Source organism: Rhinoderma darwinii, chromosome 5 (assembly GCF_050947455.1).
Source record: "Rhinoderma darwinii isolate aRhiDar2 chromosome 5, aRhiDar2.hap1, whole genome shotgun sequence".
Classification (NCBI taxonomy): domain Eukaryota; kingdom Metazoa; phylum Chordata; class Amphibia; order Anura; family Rhinodermatidae; genus Rhinoderma; species Rhinoderma darwinii.
The window spans coordinates 110,980,120-110,995,937 of record NC_134691.1 but is presented as its reverse complement, the minus strand read 5'-3'; the positions used below and the strand labels follow the sequence as shown (position 1 = coordinate 110,995,937).

Here is a 15,818-nt window from a genome sequence, read left to right as displayed (position 1 = left end):
TAGCTGCTGGAGCTCCATTTTGATACAGATCTCTAAATCTTTTCTATATAGATTTAAAACATAACATTCTGGGTCCCTACAGCCACCAGCAGAGGGAGCTAATATACAATGATATAATAAAAATGTCCTAAGCACCCTCTGGTTGTGGCTGCAGGTAGCCACAATGTTGTGTTTATATCACAATATAATACGAAATTAATTGGCACAGAATTTTGGACCTAAAGACTATATGCTATTAAAAGTTGGACATTTACTTAAAGATTGGCCCATGCGAGTTACTGGTTTTTTGTTGATGTTTTTTTTTTTAACAATGAACGATGATTAATAATGTAACATTATTATTTTGTACTTTAATTACCAGAGAAGTTTTAGTGATTTTCTGCAGATGCTGGTTAAACAGCCATGACTTTGTTCATACTAGTGTCATGGGTTCAGTTTTGTACAGGATTCATGATGTATATACTACGTAGGTGTGGGTTCCAGAGGTGGGATCTGCACTAGTCAGACATTTATGCCATATCCTGTGGATAAGTCATAAAGGTTTATTGTAGAAATAATAGTTTAGGTTAGACAAAATAAAACAAAACCAGACAAGGAGAAACTGCGGTAAATTAATCACAGTGGCGCACGCTGTATGATAAATTTGGTACATCTTACTAGACATGTTCGACACTTTTCTGTTTTACTTATGTCACCTTTTGGCTTGCGTACTTTACACCAATATTCCCGAAAGAATGGCTGCAGTCATTAATGAATCTGGCGCTAAATCCTCTTAGCCATGCCCCTTTTTCTCAACAGTTTTCAAAACTGTCGTGTCGAGTAAGGTGTAAAAAATTTCTAAAACACAAAATAAATTTTGTGCAAGTCATGCATGAATGTTGTTGTCGCTACTTGTATCAGAATTCTCGCACATTTTACTTTGTCAATCTCCTCATAAAAAAAATGACTGTGCTAAATAAGTCATTATACGCACTGCAAACACTGTGTGAGTGTCCTCAAATACTCTGGTGAGCACAGGCTGGTCAGATATGCATGGAGTCTGGGTGGCTTTCTGCCAGGAAGAGGCATGGCCAAGCTTCAGGGAATTCATCAACATTTGCCATGTGTCTCTTTTTTTTTATGTATTGGACTTTGATGGAAAACAGAAAAGGGTAAAAAATGGAAGACCAACTTTTTTATCCCATGAAATTAACTTTGCTCAAAGATATTGTAATATGATTACTAAATAGTCATTAATAAAGGAACATGCAATAAAATTATTCTCTTTTGCAATTAAAATTTGGCAATTAAACTTTGAAGGAATAAGAAAGTATTTTAGTCAATATACAGAATCAGCAATTTGTTGGTGGGCAATAGTATAGCCTCTCGATGGTTTTTTGGGGTGAAGCTATGACATGAATGAATTTTGTGAAGGGAGAACATACCTTCTGGACATTTTAAAGATAAGTAGCTATTGAATGTCCACAAGAAGCTTTGATCTCCTATAATAACAGACTAGTGATGCACCTTCTAAAGACTTCAACATATCTAAGGCATACTATAACTTCTCTTCCAGCTGCTAGTCCTCTAAATAAGGGAAATTAGATTAAAATCATTAAAAACCAGGTTCAATTATTGTTGGGTTATTTTTATTGGCATAAGGAGTAAGGATTAACCAACAGTAGACATGAAAACTGTAATTAACTTTTGGATTATTTTATTGTACATCAGTGCTAGTTTTAGTATCCAGCATTTATTATCATGCTTTTAACACCTAACACTATAATTGATATGTAAATGCAAAAATAAAAATTGTATAAAGCTTAATAAAAAGTTTTCTCCAAGGGCTCATGCACACAACTGAACCAAGCGCACAGGGCCTGTACAGCAGTGCATGGAGGCCATATGGCTTCCTATTACGGAGCAGCACAGTCTCTGTGTGCTACCGCACAGGCTCTGAAGGTTGTTGTATGTACAGAGACATACCTCACTACATACGGATGCCATTCTATGGAGAATGCCACAATTTTTTTCGGTTGAATTCATGCGGAATCTGACTGAAAAATATTGTATACCTCCATATGAAATCTAAGGCATACAGAGGTACAGTGGCTCTTTACAAAACGGAGCCATAATTCAGCTGTGTGCATAAGCCCCAAGAATAATTATTCAAACGCTGTATTTGGTACACAACTCCCACAATGGTTGAGAAACAATAGAACAGAATCTGTAGTTTGAACGCTTAGTATACATAGATTTTTTTTGTCCACATTCTAGTCTCTATGAACATGCATTAGCCTTAAAACATATATCCATATTCTAACACCATTTTACAGTTTATATATAGAATAAATATTCATAAAAATTTGAATAACTACAAATACATTGCTTTAGGCTATATTCACACGAAAACTGATCAACTGTCATGCGTTTGCCATCCATTTTTCATGGCCATTAAAAAACGAACAGATTTTATTTGTCAGAATTTTTTGTCCCAACCCCCTGAAAACACCACAGTGCCCATATAGATACTGCCGCAATGCCCCTGTAGATAGTGCCACAGTACCCACTGTAGATAGTGCCACAGTGCCCAACTATAAAGTGCCATAGTGCCACAGTGCCCATATAGATAGCACCAGACTGTCCCCTCTAGATACGCAGTGGCTATGAAGATAGTGCCATCCACTCGAAGATAGGCCACACAACCCCAATAGGCAGGGCCACACACCCTGTAGATAGCGCCACACACACACCCCTGTAGATAGCGCCACACACACCTGATAGATAGTGCCACATTCCCCCTATAGATAGAGCCACACACACTCCACCCTGAAGGTAGTGCAATTGGGGCTCCGTCTAGGAGCGGAATCTCCAGCCAGAGCGATAGTGACGCCAGGGACTCCAGGGAGCACTGCCTCTTAGGTTCTGCCTCCAGAAGCGGAATCCCGGCCAGAGCGTCAGCAGAGTACTAGCCGGTGATTTTGCTCCAGGGTGAGCCCCTGATGTCACTGCCCATATACATGAAAACAGACAAAAATAGGAAGTCCTATCTTTTGATTGCCAGAATTCATGGGCCGCTAAAAAAAAGACCATGTGAATACTTCCATAGAACTACAGTGTGCTGAAAACAGCCATGTGATGGCCGTTAAAAAAACAGCTGTCACACAGCCATTTTTCCCTGCCGTGTGAATGTAGCCTAACTGATTCGGAGTTACAGCACGTTGTGGCCTGGAATGGCAATTAAAATTTTGCAGACTTCCAAATATCCCAGTGATCCTTGTTGTCACAATTTCAGTACAGCTCTTGGAAGATACTGAATCTCTTTGAGGAGATACAGAAGTAATAAGGTCTTAAGGGCAATGCCCACTAAGAAAATTATGCACAATAGCTACTAGAATTAAGAAAACTGTCTCTATAGTGCCACCTATAGGTTACTACCCAGTAAATCAGTATCCGACTCTTCATAGATCCTTGAAACATAACTTGGATTAATAGTCAAACCAGAGACACCCATCCGTAGACAGCACTGTTTTTGATTGAAAAAGCTTTATTGACAATCAATCGTCATCATACAAACATTACTGCGACGCAGCGCAAGCCATGAAGCAGTAAATAAATAATAACAGTCGCCAAATATAACATGACAGTATAATACACAGTACAGGCTAACCTATGCTATACATCACACCACATGCTACACTAACATTCTTGCATTCACTAAAGCCAAACAACAAAGCATTACATACAAGTGATGTGGTGGGGGAATGGGTAGGAGCGGATAGGGGGGGAATCACAGGCCCGAAGCTTTATTGAAAGACAACACACAAGAAGGGAGAGCGGGGGGAAGGGGAGTATCAGTCCTGACATCCAGGCTGTCCCAGGTGGAATAGCCTCTGAGCAGGCTGTGGATCAGCCTGCGGCAGTCCTAGACGGACACACTCTCTCTCTGCAAAATTAGACGATTCCTGGCAAACCATATAGCGACCTTAAAGCAGTTCATAAGGCGCCAGGCCTCCTGGATTGCTCCATCCGTGTTACTCCCAGGAAATAGTCCATAAAGTACCGAGCAGTACGACAGTCTGTTCCTGGGAACTGAGTCCTTGAGTTCGTGTTAAAAGGCTTTCAACAGAGCCTGTGCAAAGGGGCACTGCCAGAAAGTGTGCAAAGATGTTTCCTCCGTGAAGGGGCACCTGGGGCAGTACCGGGTCCTGCACAGGTTGCGGGCATGCATGAATGACCTAAGAGGCAGTCCTCCCTGGATGGCCATCCATGAAATGTCCTTGTGCCCGTTGGTCAACCTGCCAGATGACACGTTAGACCAAACAGTCTCCAACATGCCGGCATGAAGCCCTGGAACAGACTCCGGCAAGTCCTTTGCTCTGATGTGCTTGTGGATCGTCTTAGGTTTCCACAAGTCGGGCTTAAGACCCTCCAGTTGATGCTCCCTCACAAACCGGACAACATCTCCATAGAACCAGGGAGCGTGCCAGTTGTAAGGGAAGGAGCTGTCCCACTTGTCCCAGCCAAAACCTCGCCAGAGGGGAAGGAGGAAGTAGCGGGACATGGCCTTGCCCGCAGAGCTGTTTGCTGTCCTTAGAGTCCTATGAACACAGTCACATACAACAGCGATCCGCAGCAGAGTGGGGATGTCGGGTATACCCTTCCCACCTTTGCGGGGCTCCTTGTACATAACAGTCCGCTTTACTCTGTCCATTTTCGAACCCCAGATGAAGCGAAACACAGTCCTGGTAATGGCCCTCGAGACAGTGGCAAGAGGGGGCCATGCCTGCGCAGTGTATTGTAGCACAGGCAAGACTTCGTTACGCAGGACCATTGCTTTGCCCTCAATAGTGAGTTGTCTGAGGCTCCACAGTCCGATTCTTTGGAAGAAAGAAGAGCATAGCTTCTGACTTCCCGCAGTTGACTTTTGCCCCTGAAGCGCGTCCGAACTCCTCGCAGGTCTGGACGAGTGCAGTCACTGAACTCTGGTCAGCGCAGAAGACGGTCACATCATCCATGTACAGCGAGCATTTGACCTCGAAGTGTCCTGGACCTGGTGTGGTGATCCCTCTGATCTCTCCATTCTGCTGGATAGCCTCTGCGAAGAGTTCTATAACACAAACAAAAAGGAGAGGTGAAAGAAGACAGCCTTGTCTAACCCCTGACAGAATGGGAAAGGGGTCAGTCTTCCAGCCGTTCACCAGCACCGTGCTGTAAATGTCCGAATACATCAGGTTAACATACAAACAAAACATCCTGCCAAGCCGCAGCCTACGCAGAGCCTTACACATAAATTCGTGAGAGACCCGGCAAACGCCTTCTCCTGATCAAGACTGACTAGGGCCGCGTGTGTACGGCGGCTTTGCATGTAATGCACCGTGTCTCTCACAAGGGCAAGACTGTCGGCCACCCTACGGCCAGGAATGCCGCAGGTTTGGTCCAATCCGATGATCCGTCCGATGACAACCTTCAGTCTGTTGGCTAATTCTCTGGCGAGGATCTTGTAGGCAGCACTGTTTTGGCATTGTTGCTCCTCATCAGTATAAAGTAGGGTTCCGGTTGTTGAGTCAGATGCCTTTAAACACCTCTTGGAAGGTACGGATTCTCCTTGCAGAGATCCTTATTAATTAGATACTGCAAGACAGTTCCTCTTTAACGCTTCTACAAATTCCCATGCACTATTTCTTATAAATATTTTATGCTGCAGTTTTACCAACATGCTTTTCTCCTAGACGTTAATTGTTAACTATGCTTTTAATTATTTGTCAAGTGCAGTAATAGTGGAGTGAATTATTTATCCACATGGGGATCAATTACTGCTTCTAATTTTAAGGTTGGTTAATATTTCACTGACCTTTACAAATTTACATTTAAATCCCAAAGGGCCAATTTAACTAAGCCAAATAGTGCCTTTGACCTGCAGTTAAATGACTTAACCTTGGAAAGTGGACTGCTACAGTAACTACGTATGCACAAGTGCAGAGAGGAATCCTCAACACAGGGTCTGCAGATTATGTATGTCCTTAGTTGAATCATTTTCTGAAATGATTTGCTGGATGGAGGCTTCTCTGACAGGCAGGTTATTATAAAACATTGAGAGATTCAGAAAATTTTTCATTTAGTTAAATTTACAGTTTCTTTAAGTAGTACCACTAGTATTAGTTTCAATAGGAATTTTATGGTATTTAAGGCATTTTCTTTCTGGTATTTAAAATTACTACTTTGATATTTATTTTTAGTATGTTGCAAATGAAGCTACAAATTGAGTATTCCTTGATGCATCTGTGTCCATAATTTTTAACATGCTGTAGTTGAGTTCCATTTTCCAGGATCAGGCATCCATAAATCACTACTACGAGATCTCATCATGATGGTTATGATACTGCAATTATAGCAACATGGAGAAACTGACAATATTTTTACCTCTAATGCAACTGAACTAGTCTGCTTAGCTAATATTCTGATAAGCTGTGGTGTCTCAAAATAAAGCCTACAAGGCCCCATTTACATGTTCAGGATTTCACGTGGATTACCACTCAGGTTCTCACCGATATCTGCATGAGATCGACCTACCTTTGAAATTCACATTTGTGTACAGACATGGCAGAAATTTTTTCACGTGGATTTAGATTCTAAATGAATAGGTGACATGTCACTTATTGACGTGGATTCCACACAGAAAAGCCAGCACATTTCTAGATTGAATAGAGCATATTGGGGTGTGCATCCACCACACATCAAACTGCAAATCTGCAGCAGAAAAGAGATAAACCTCGGATTTCTGCCATGGATTCTGCAGTGACTACAGTATATGCGACCCGTGTGAACAGTTATGCTCACTTTGATAACAAATACCGGTGATCATTAAAAATACTCCCTAGGTAAAATTAATACACTAGGCCAGATTTATAAATGTTTTTGCACCTGGATTCTGGCCAGTAATTAGCACATTTTTTATTTCACTGCATTTATTAAATGTTTTCACCAAAAAGAACATTGATTCGACATGCTCGCCAAATCGAGTCGCCTACTTAGAATATGGCCATGGATAGCACCTCTTGATTTAGGCTATCTATCTTTAAGCCATTATTAACCCCTTCATGACTGCCATACAGCTATATACATTCCAACTGCCGATGCCCCGTGCAGTTGTCACTTATATAAATGTTGGCAGCCTGGAACGGGGTTTAATGAGTGCAGTGCTTTTTCAGTCTGAGCAATGCTGCATTCGCATGTCTGCCAGGGCTTTAAGAGCCCCGGAATACACCCCCCACTGTAGGTAGCGCCACACACAACACCCGCAAAACCCCATGTAGATAGCGCCACCTAAGCTTCCTCTAGGAGCGGAATCCCCAGCCAGCGCTCTGGCTGAGGTTTCCCACCCTAGAGGGAGCCCCCGACGTCTCTTCATCCCCACTGTAAATAGTGCCCCCCCCCGCTGTAGATAGCATTGAACCCCACATCTCCCTGTAGATAGCGCCACCTAAACTCCCACTAGGAGCGGAATCGCTGGTGTCAGATCGCTCTGTGCCGGGGATTCCGCTTTTAGAAACAGAATCCCTGGCCGACACTCTGACTGGGGATTCCTCATATGGACAGTGACGTCAGGGCTCTCTCTAGGAGCGGAATCCCGGACCGACACTCTGACTGGGGATTTTGGTACTGGAGAAGCCCCTGGGGTCACTATCCATATATGGACAGTGATTTCAGGGGCTCTCTCTAGGAGCGGAATCCCCGGCTGACACTCTGACTGGGGATTCCGCTACCGGAGAAGCTACTGGCATCACTATCCATATATGGAGAGTGACGTTCAGGGGCTACTCCTGGTGCGGAATCCCCGGCCACAGCGCTGCCGATGCTCAGGCAGGGGATTACGCTTTTAGAGTTAGCCCCTGAAGTCATTGTCCATATATGGACAGAGATATCAGGGGCTCCCTCTAGGACCTGAATCCCCTGCCAGAGTGATGCCACTCCTACAGGGAGCTACAGTGGTGGAAGAGTGGCACTCTCTACAGGGGAAGTGGCGCTATGTTCAGGGGGGTGGCGCTATCTGCAGGTGGTGGCGCTATTTACAGGGGGTGGCACTATCTACAGGGAGTGATGGTGCAATCAACAGGGGGTGGTGCTATCTGCAGGGGGTGGTGCTATCTGCAGCGGGGATGGTGCTATCTACAGGGGGGATGGTGTAAGTCTCCTTATGGCTTCTTTCTTATTCCTTAGTTTTATTAACAGTTCTAGTATACTTTTGTTTTATTATATCGTTTTTTGTTTTTTTTTAATTGTTAGGGTATGTTCACATGCAGTGTTTTCAGGCGTAATTCGGGCATTTTACGCTTTGAATTACATCTGAAAAAACGCCCCTAACACGCCTACAAACATCTGCCCATTGCTTTCAATGGGAATTACGATGTTCTGTTCCCACGAGCCTTTATTTTACGCGTCTTGGGACGTTTTTGGAGGCGTTTTTCATTGACTCCATTGTAAAACAGCTCCAAAAACGGCCATAAAAAATGCTGCGAAAAACGCGAATTGCTACAAAAACTTCTGAAAATCAGGAGCTGTTTTCGCCTGAAAACAGCTCACTTTTTTCAGCCATTTTTGGTCACTATGTGTGAACATACCCTTACTATTTACAAGTTTCAAAGTTTTTTAAAGAGTTTACTTTGCTCTGGATTTATTCTTCACTTCAAAACCTTTTACTTTGAAATTATTAACCAGGAAATGTCAAAAAGTGAATTTGATAACAGCATATACATATTGAAATCTGCACGGGCGATTAATTTAGCGTGCCAAACATTGTAGCGATTCCTTACACTTTCACTGTAGGACACATTTCACAGGATTTCGTTTACTGTGGACGTAAGCAACTTAAGTGTTTTATGTTTTCAGTATAAAGAATGCTTATACTTCTCAGTTCAAGCATGACTTATTTCAAAATGCTTATGACACAGGCCTAAGAGGTTGAAACGCAAAGGATTTCAGAGCTTTGTTCTGAGAAAATTAGCAAGCACATGGCTCATCCATTAGATTGAAAGGAGACATTTTTACTACAGACGGCCCAGTCTCCCATTATGTGCTTTCACAGACATTCCTTCAGACTCGCATCTCCTCAGTCACATGACTGTTGTTCGGTGTCCACGGTTACTTTCTGGGCTTTTATTCTCTTCACTCTGCATTCTCAATTGAGATGTTCTAGTCCTGGACAGTCGGGATGAATAGACGTTCTTACTGAGCGACAAAACACATTGCATTTAACAAGAGAACAATAGTAAACTTAAAAAGCCTATTCTTAAATTAATATTACTCATGGAACGTTGCTGACCATAGTTCTAGCATCTAGTCCAAGGAGCTTCTTCTTCAGTCTTCTATGTTACTGCTAAGCCTGATTTTATGGTGCCATGTGTACTAGCTATCTTACTTATGCTGTAAAGTACAGTAGGGTTTTTGTATTATTTATGTATTTACAACATTTATAGGATATTTATGTCATACTTTCGTGTATATAGCCTGACAATAAAAGAAAGATTCATTGCATGTGCTATACACTATGTGTTGTATGCATTTTGAGCAATATACACCAACATAGTCCAACAATAAAAACAATGACTGAAACAAAGATACATTTTCTGTCACGATCCGTGGGTATGTGGACCCACTAGGCCACACCGTCGCAGCGGAGTAGCAGCTGGCCAAACAACAGTCTATAAAGTTTATGCAAAGTCCTAGCACAAGACTACCTGTAATAGTCCAGACAGTAGTAGAGGCTTAGGCACAGATGGAACTTGAAGGTAGAGGACGCTACACGTGTCAGATGATATCAGACGTGGCAGATGACACCAGATGTGGTGTATGACAGCAGGCGTGACAGATGGCACAACACGACTCCAACATTAGAAAGGGCACAGAAACAAACACAGCACGGGATACAGGATACAGGTAGAAGGGCACAGGAACACTGGGAACAGAATACGACTAAGGGACCATTTGCTAAGAATAACATGGGAATACACAACAATGCTAAGGCAAGGAGTGAAAGGGCAGGGCCCTTTTTATAGTCCATGTGATCTGGGGATAATTAATGAATTATTTACATGTGCGCGCAGGGCCGGCCCTAGGATAGATGGCGCCCTGTGCGAAATGATCTTTCGGCGCCCCACCCCATCATTAAAAAAAAATGCCCCATAAAAAAAATTATAATGCCCCTTTAGTGCCCCCATACAGTATAATAATAATAATAATATTTAATAATATAATATATTACAACCCCTTCAAGGACACAGTATTTTGTCCTCTAATTGTGCCCACAGTATTATGCCATCTGTAGTACCCCTACACAGTATAATGTCCGCTTAGTGGCCCCCACACAGTATAGTGCCCCCCTGTAGATTTTGCCATACAGCCTCCCTGTAGACAGTGCCATAATTCCCCACCTCCTTTTTGTAAATCGTGCCATACAGCCCCCACCTCCCCCTTGTAGACATTGCCATACAGTCTCCCACCTCCCCCTTGTAGACAGTGCCATACAGTCCCCGCACCTCCCCCTTGTAGACAGTGCCCCCAAACAAAAACAAAAATTGTACTCACCTGTGAGATTCCAGCAACGGATACGAAATCTCGTTTACCTCTGTGATCTCGCGAGATTTGGTTTCACTTGCCGGAATCTCACAAAAAAAGAGTCAGAAGTGTCAGAATTGTGAATACACATGACGTCCAGGCTGGATGGTCATGTGTATTCATTATCAGGACACTGTAGTAATGTTAGGGCTTGTGTATGTAGCTGCACATAGTGATATAACTATATCGCTAGTGCAGTGTAAATGAATGGAGAGGAGTGCATGATGCCGATTGGTCAGCGTCATGCACTCCTCTGTACAACGCCCACTTGGTCGAAAGTAAAAGTACGCTCACTTGGGCATTAAGAAAGCTCATTAGCATAAACCAAAATCGCTCCTAACGTTATGAAAAAAGATCGTTTTTTAAAATAAAAAGCATTACTGTCACCTACATTACAGCGCCGATCTCCTTATTTAGGAGATAGGGCACATATAATGTGGTGACAGAGCCTCTTTAATTTCAATTGGAGGTCAGAGGTGGAAACCACTTGAAGACCATCAGCCCACCATTCACAGTAAAATGACCATCAGCGCCCCACTCACAGATTCCCCCTGTAAGTAGCGCCACACAGCCCCTTGTAGGTAGCGCCACACAGCCCCCTGTAGGTAGCGCCACACAGTCCCTTGTGGGTAGCGCCACACAGCCCCTTGTGGGTAGCGCCACACAGCCCCTTGTAGGTAGCGCCAGACAGCCCCCTTGTTGATAGCGCCACACTGCCCCCTGTAGAGTGTGCCGCACAGCCCCCTGTAGGGAGTGTCGCACAGCCCCCTGGTAGGAAGTGTCGCTAAGACCCCTGGTAGGGAGTGCCACACAGCCCACAGCCCCCTGGTAGGGAGTGCCCCACAGCCCCCTGGTTGGTAGTGCCCCACAGCCCCCTGGTTGGTAGTGTCCCACAGCCCCCTGGTTGGTAGTGCCCCAAAGCCCCCTGTTTGGTAGTGCCACACAGCCCACTGCCCCCAGGTTGATAGTGCCACACAGCCCACAGCCCCCTGCTTGGTAGAGCCACAAGGGCCCACAGCCCCCTGGTGGGTAGTGCCACACAGCCCCCTGGTTGGTAGTGCCACACAGCCCCCTGGTTGGTAGTGCCACACAGCCCCCTGGTAGGTGGTGCCACACTGCCCACAGCCCCCTTGTAGGTAGTGCAAGGACTACGAAATGACCCTGAGAGCTGGTGGGCAATAGACATTCAAAAAAGGACAACTGTGCAGGAGCACACAAAATACCCAGCTTTCCCGGCTATCAAATAAATGTGTGGAAATAAACTAAGATTTTACTTTTATTTAGTCTGAGTAAAGGATTAATCCTTTTAGCTAGATTAAATAAAAGTTATATCTTAGTTTATTTCCACACTTTTTTTTGATACCCGGGAAAGCTGGGTATTTTGTGTGCTCCTGCACAGTTGTCCTTTGTAGGTAGTGCCACACAGCTCACAGCCCCCTGTAGATAGCAACCCCCCCTTCCAGTAAAGATAGCGCCACTATAGCTCCCTGAAGGAGCGGAATCCCCGTGTGGCCGGGGATTCCGCTCCTGGAGCGCTGCTTGATGCCTCTGTCCATATATGGACAGTGACATCAGGGAAAAGTCCTGAGGCGGAATCCCCGTCCACAGCATTGCTGATGCTATGACCGTCGATTCCACTCCAGGAGATGCTCCTGTCGTCTGTGTCCATGACGTCATTGGCTTCTCCTGGAGTGGAATCGCCGGTCATAGAGTCTGCAATGCTGTGACTACAGGAGTTTCCCCTGATGTAACTGTCCATATATGGACAGAAACATCAAGCAGCGCTCCAGGAGCGGAATCCCCGGCCACATGGGGATTCCGCTTCTTCAGGGAGCTAAAGTGGCACTAGTAGACAGCAGAGCAGGGAGATACCTCTCTGCTCTGCTATAGTGCCCCCCTGGAGATAGCAACCCCCCCTTCCAGTAAAGATAGCACCACTGTAGCTCCCTGAAGGAGCGGAATCCCCGTGTGGCCTGGGATTCCGCTCCTGGAGCGCTGCTTGATGCCTCTGTCCATATATGGACAGTGACATCAGGGAAAACTCCTGAAGCGGAATCCCCGGTCACTGCGTTGCAGACACTATGACCGTCGATTCCACTCCAGGAGAAGCTCCTGTCGTCTGTGTCCATGACGTCATTGGCTTCTCCTGGAGTGGAATCCCCGGTCGTAGAGTCTGCAAGGTTGTGACCAGGGATTCCGCTTCAGGAGTTTCCCCTGATGTCACTATCCATATATGGACAGAGACATCAAGCAGCGCTCCAGGAGCGGAATCCCCGGCCACACGGGGATTCCGCTCCTTCAGGGAGCTACAGTGGCGCTAGTAGACAGCAGAGCAGGGAGATACCTCCCTGCTCTGCTATAGTGCCGTCGCTACCGCTATAGCAGCCACAGCAGCTGCTAGTGGCGCCACCGCCCTCATGCCCTGTGTCACCGCTAGCAGCCGCTATGGCTGCTACAGCGGTAGCGACGGCTACTAAGTGAAGAAGCGCCCGGGTGGAAAGGCGCCTGTAGTTAGTGTGTGTATCCCCACTGGTAGTTGCAACGGCACGGGGATACACACACCCGCTGGCGCCCCTCTTGCAGTGTGGCGGCTGTCGCCCTGTGCGACCGCACTGGTCGAACATAGCTAAGGCCGGCCATGTGTGCGTGCGATGGCCCTTTAAGGCCAGGAAAGAGCGTGCGCATACCCTAGTGGTCAGTGCTGGGCAGAGCGGCCAGATGTGCTGGCGTCTCCGTGAAGGGAGATGTCGGCAGGAAGGGAGAAGTATGCGGTCACGGCCGTCAGCAGGTAAGGGGAGGCGGTGGTCCGTGACCGCGGCCGTTACAGGTTCAATACATTTGCCCAAAATTTTCATTGATCTCAGGTGTGTGAAGTTGAGTGCTTTGTCAGCTAAAACAGTGTCAATTATGGATATGTATGCACAAATCATGCTCCATGTGTTACATTAGCCGGTATAATAGCACACTATTTGTACTGTATTAATGCTCTTTGAGAACGGATTTACAGTTAGCTGCATCAGCTTTAGCATTGTCTACACTGATAACAATCTGAGGGTACATCTGTAGCCTTTTTAAATTATAAAGAGTGTAATAAAATCTGTAAAAATTTAATAAAATTAGCAAAAATACAAAATGAAAGGCAGGTGCCCAAGGATAGTAAAACAAATCCCAAATAATTCTTCAAGTATATAAATGAAAAAAAGCCAAGGTCTGAACATGTAGGACCCTTAGATAGTGGTAATGGGGAGTTGGTCACAGGGGATCAAGAAAGGCAGAGTTACTAAATGGGTTCTTTAGCTCTGTATATACAACAGAAGAAAGAGCAGCTGATATTGCCGGTGCAAGTGTTATTAATATATCAGTTGATATACTGAATTGGATGAATGTAGATATGGTCCAAGCTAAATTAAATTAAATAAATGTACACAAGGCCCTCGGGACTAGATGGGTTACATAGAGTTCTTAAAGAGCTTAGTTCAGTTATTTCTGTCCCCCTCTTCATAATATTCAGAGATTCTCTAGTGACTGGTATAGTGCCAAGAGACTGGCGCAGGGCAAATGTGGTGTCTATTTTCAAAAAGGGCTCTAGGTCTTCCCCGGGAAATTATAGACCAGTAAGCTTAACATCCATCGTGGGGAAAATGTTTGAGGGGCTATTGGGGGACTATATACAGGATTATGTGACAAAACATAGTATTATAAGTGACAGCCAGCACGGTTTTACTAAGGACAGAAGTTGTCAAACTAACCTGATTTGTTTTTATGAAGAGGTGAGTGGAAGCCTAGACAGAGGGGCCACTGTGGATATAGTGTTTTTGGACTTTGCAAAGGCATTGGTCACTGTCCCTCATAGACGTCTAATGGGTAAATTAAGGACTATAGGTTTAGATAGTATAGTTTGTAATTGGATTGAGACTTGGCTCAAGAACCGTATCCAGAGAGTTGTGGTCAATGATTCCTACTCTGAATGGTCCCCAGTTATAAGTGGTGTACCCCAGGGTTCAGTGCTGGGACCACTATTATTCAACTTATTTATTAATGATATAGAGGATGGGATTAATAGCACTATTTCTATTTTTGTAGATGACACCAAGCTATGTAGTATTGTTCAGTCTATGGAAGATGTTCATGAATTGCAAGCGGATTTAAACAAACTAAGTGTTTGGGCATCCAGTTGGCAAATTAAGTTTAATGTAGATAAATGTAAAGTTATGCATCTGGGTACCAACAACCTGCATGCATCATATGTACTAGGGGGAGCTACACTGGGGGAGTCACTTGTTGAGAAGGATCTGGGTGTACTTGTAGATTATAAACTAAATAACAGCATGTAATGTCAATCAGCTGCTTCAAAGGCCAGCAAGATATTGTCGTGTATTAAAAGAGGCATGGACTCGCGGGACAGGGATGTAATATTACCACTTTACAAAGCATTAGTGAGGCCTCATCTAGAATATGCAGTTCAGTTCTGGGCTCCAATTCATAGAAAGGATGCCCTGGAGTTAGAAAAAATACAAAGAAGAGCAACGAAGCTAATAAGGGGCATGGAGAATCTAAGTTATGAGGAAAGATTAAAATAATTAAACCTATTTAGCCTTGAAAAAAAGACAACTAAGGGGGGTCACGATTAATGTATAGAAATATATTAATGGCACATATAAAAAATATGGTTGAAATCCTGTTCCATGTAAAACCCAGTCAAAAAACAAGGGGGCACTCCCTCCGTCTGGAGAAAAAAAGGTTCAACCTGCAGAGGCGACAAGCCTTCTTTACTGTGAGAACTGTGAATCTATGGAATAGCCTACCGCAGGAGCTGGTCACAGCAGGGACAGTAGATAGCTTTAACCGGTTAAGGACTAGGCTGTTTTACAGCTAAATGACCAGAGCAAATTTCACAATTTTGCTATGCGCTTCTTTACATGACTATAACTCAGCAGGTGAATAAAGTTCATCTTTGAATTTTACACTCTTTTTAAAGGACAGATAGGGCTTTGTTTTAGTGGCATTTGTCAGTATATATCATTTTTTTTTTTTTCACTAAAGTGGGCAAAATTGGAAAAAAATGCAAGAATTTAACAATTGCGTCGGTTTATGCTAGCATTTTTCACACACGGTATGAACCACGGCCAAAATTAATCTCCTTTCACATTCTTCCACTTCTCCCGTGCATGGGGATACCAAATATGTGAGCCTTATTCACTGTGCGGGCATGTGCCAGGGCTTGG

At 44.3% G+C, this 15,818-nt stretch overlaps 1 protein-coding gene across 2 annotated transcripts in view; it reads left to right on the top strand.

The window, feature by feature from the left end:
- Window positions 1-15,818, top strand: part of LAMA1 (laminin subunit alpha 1) — a 166,915-nt gene that overhangs the window by 39,336 nt on the left and 111,761 nt on the right. The gene's annotated exons all lie outside the window — the stretch shown is intronic.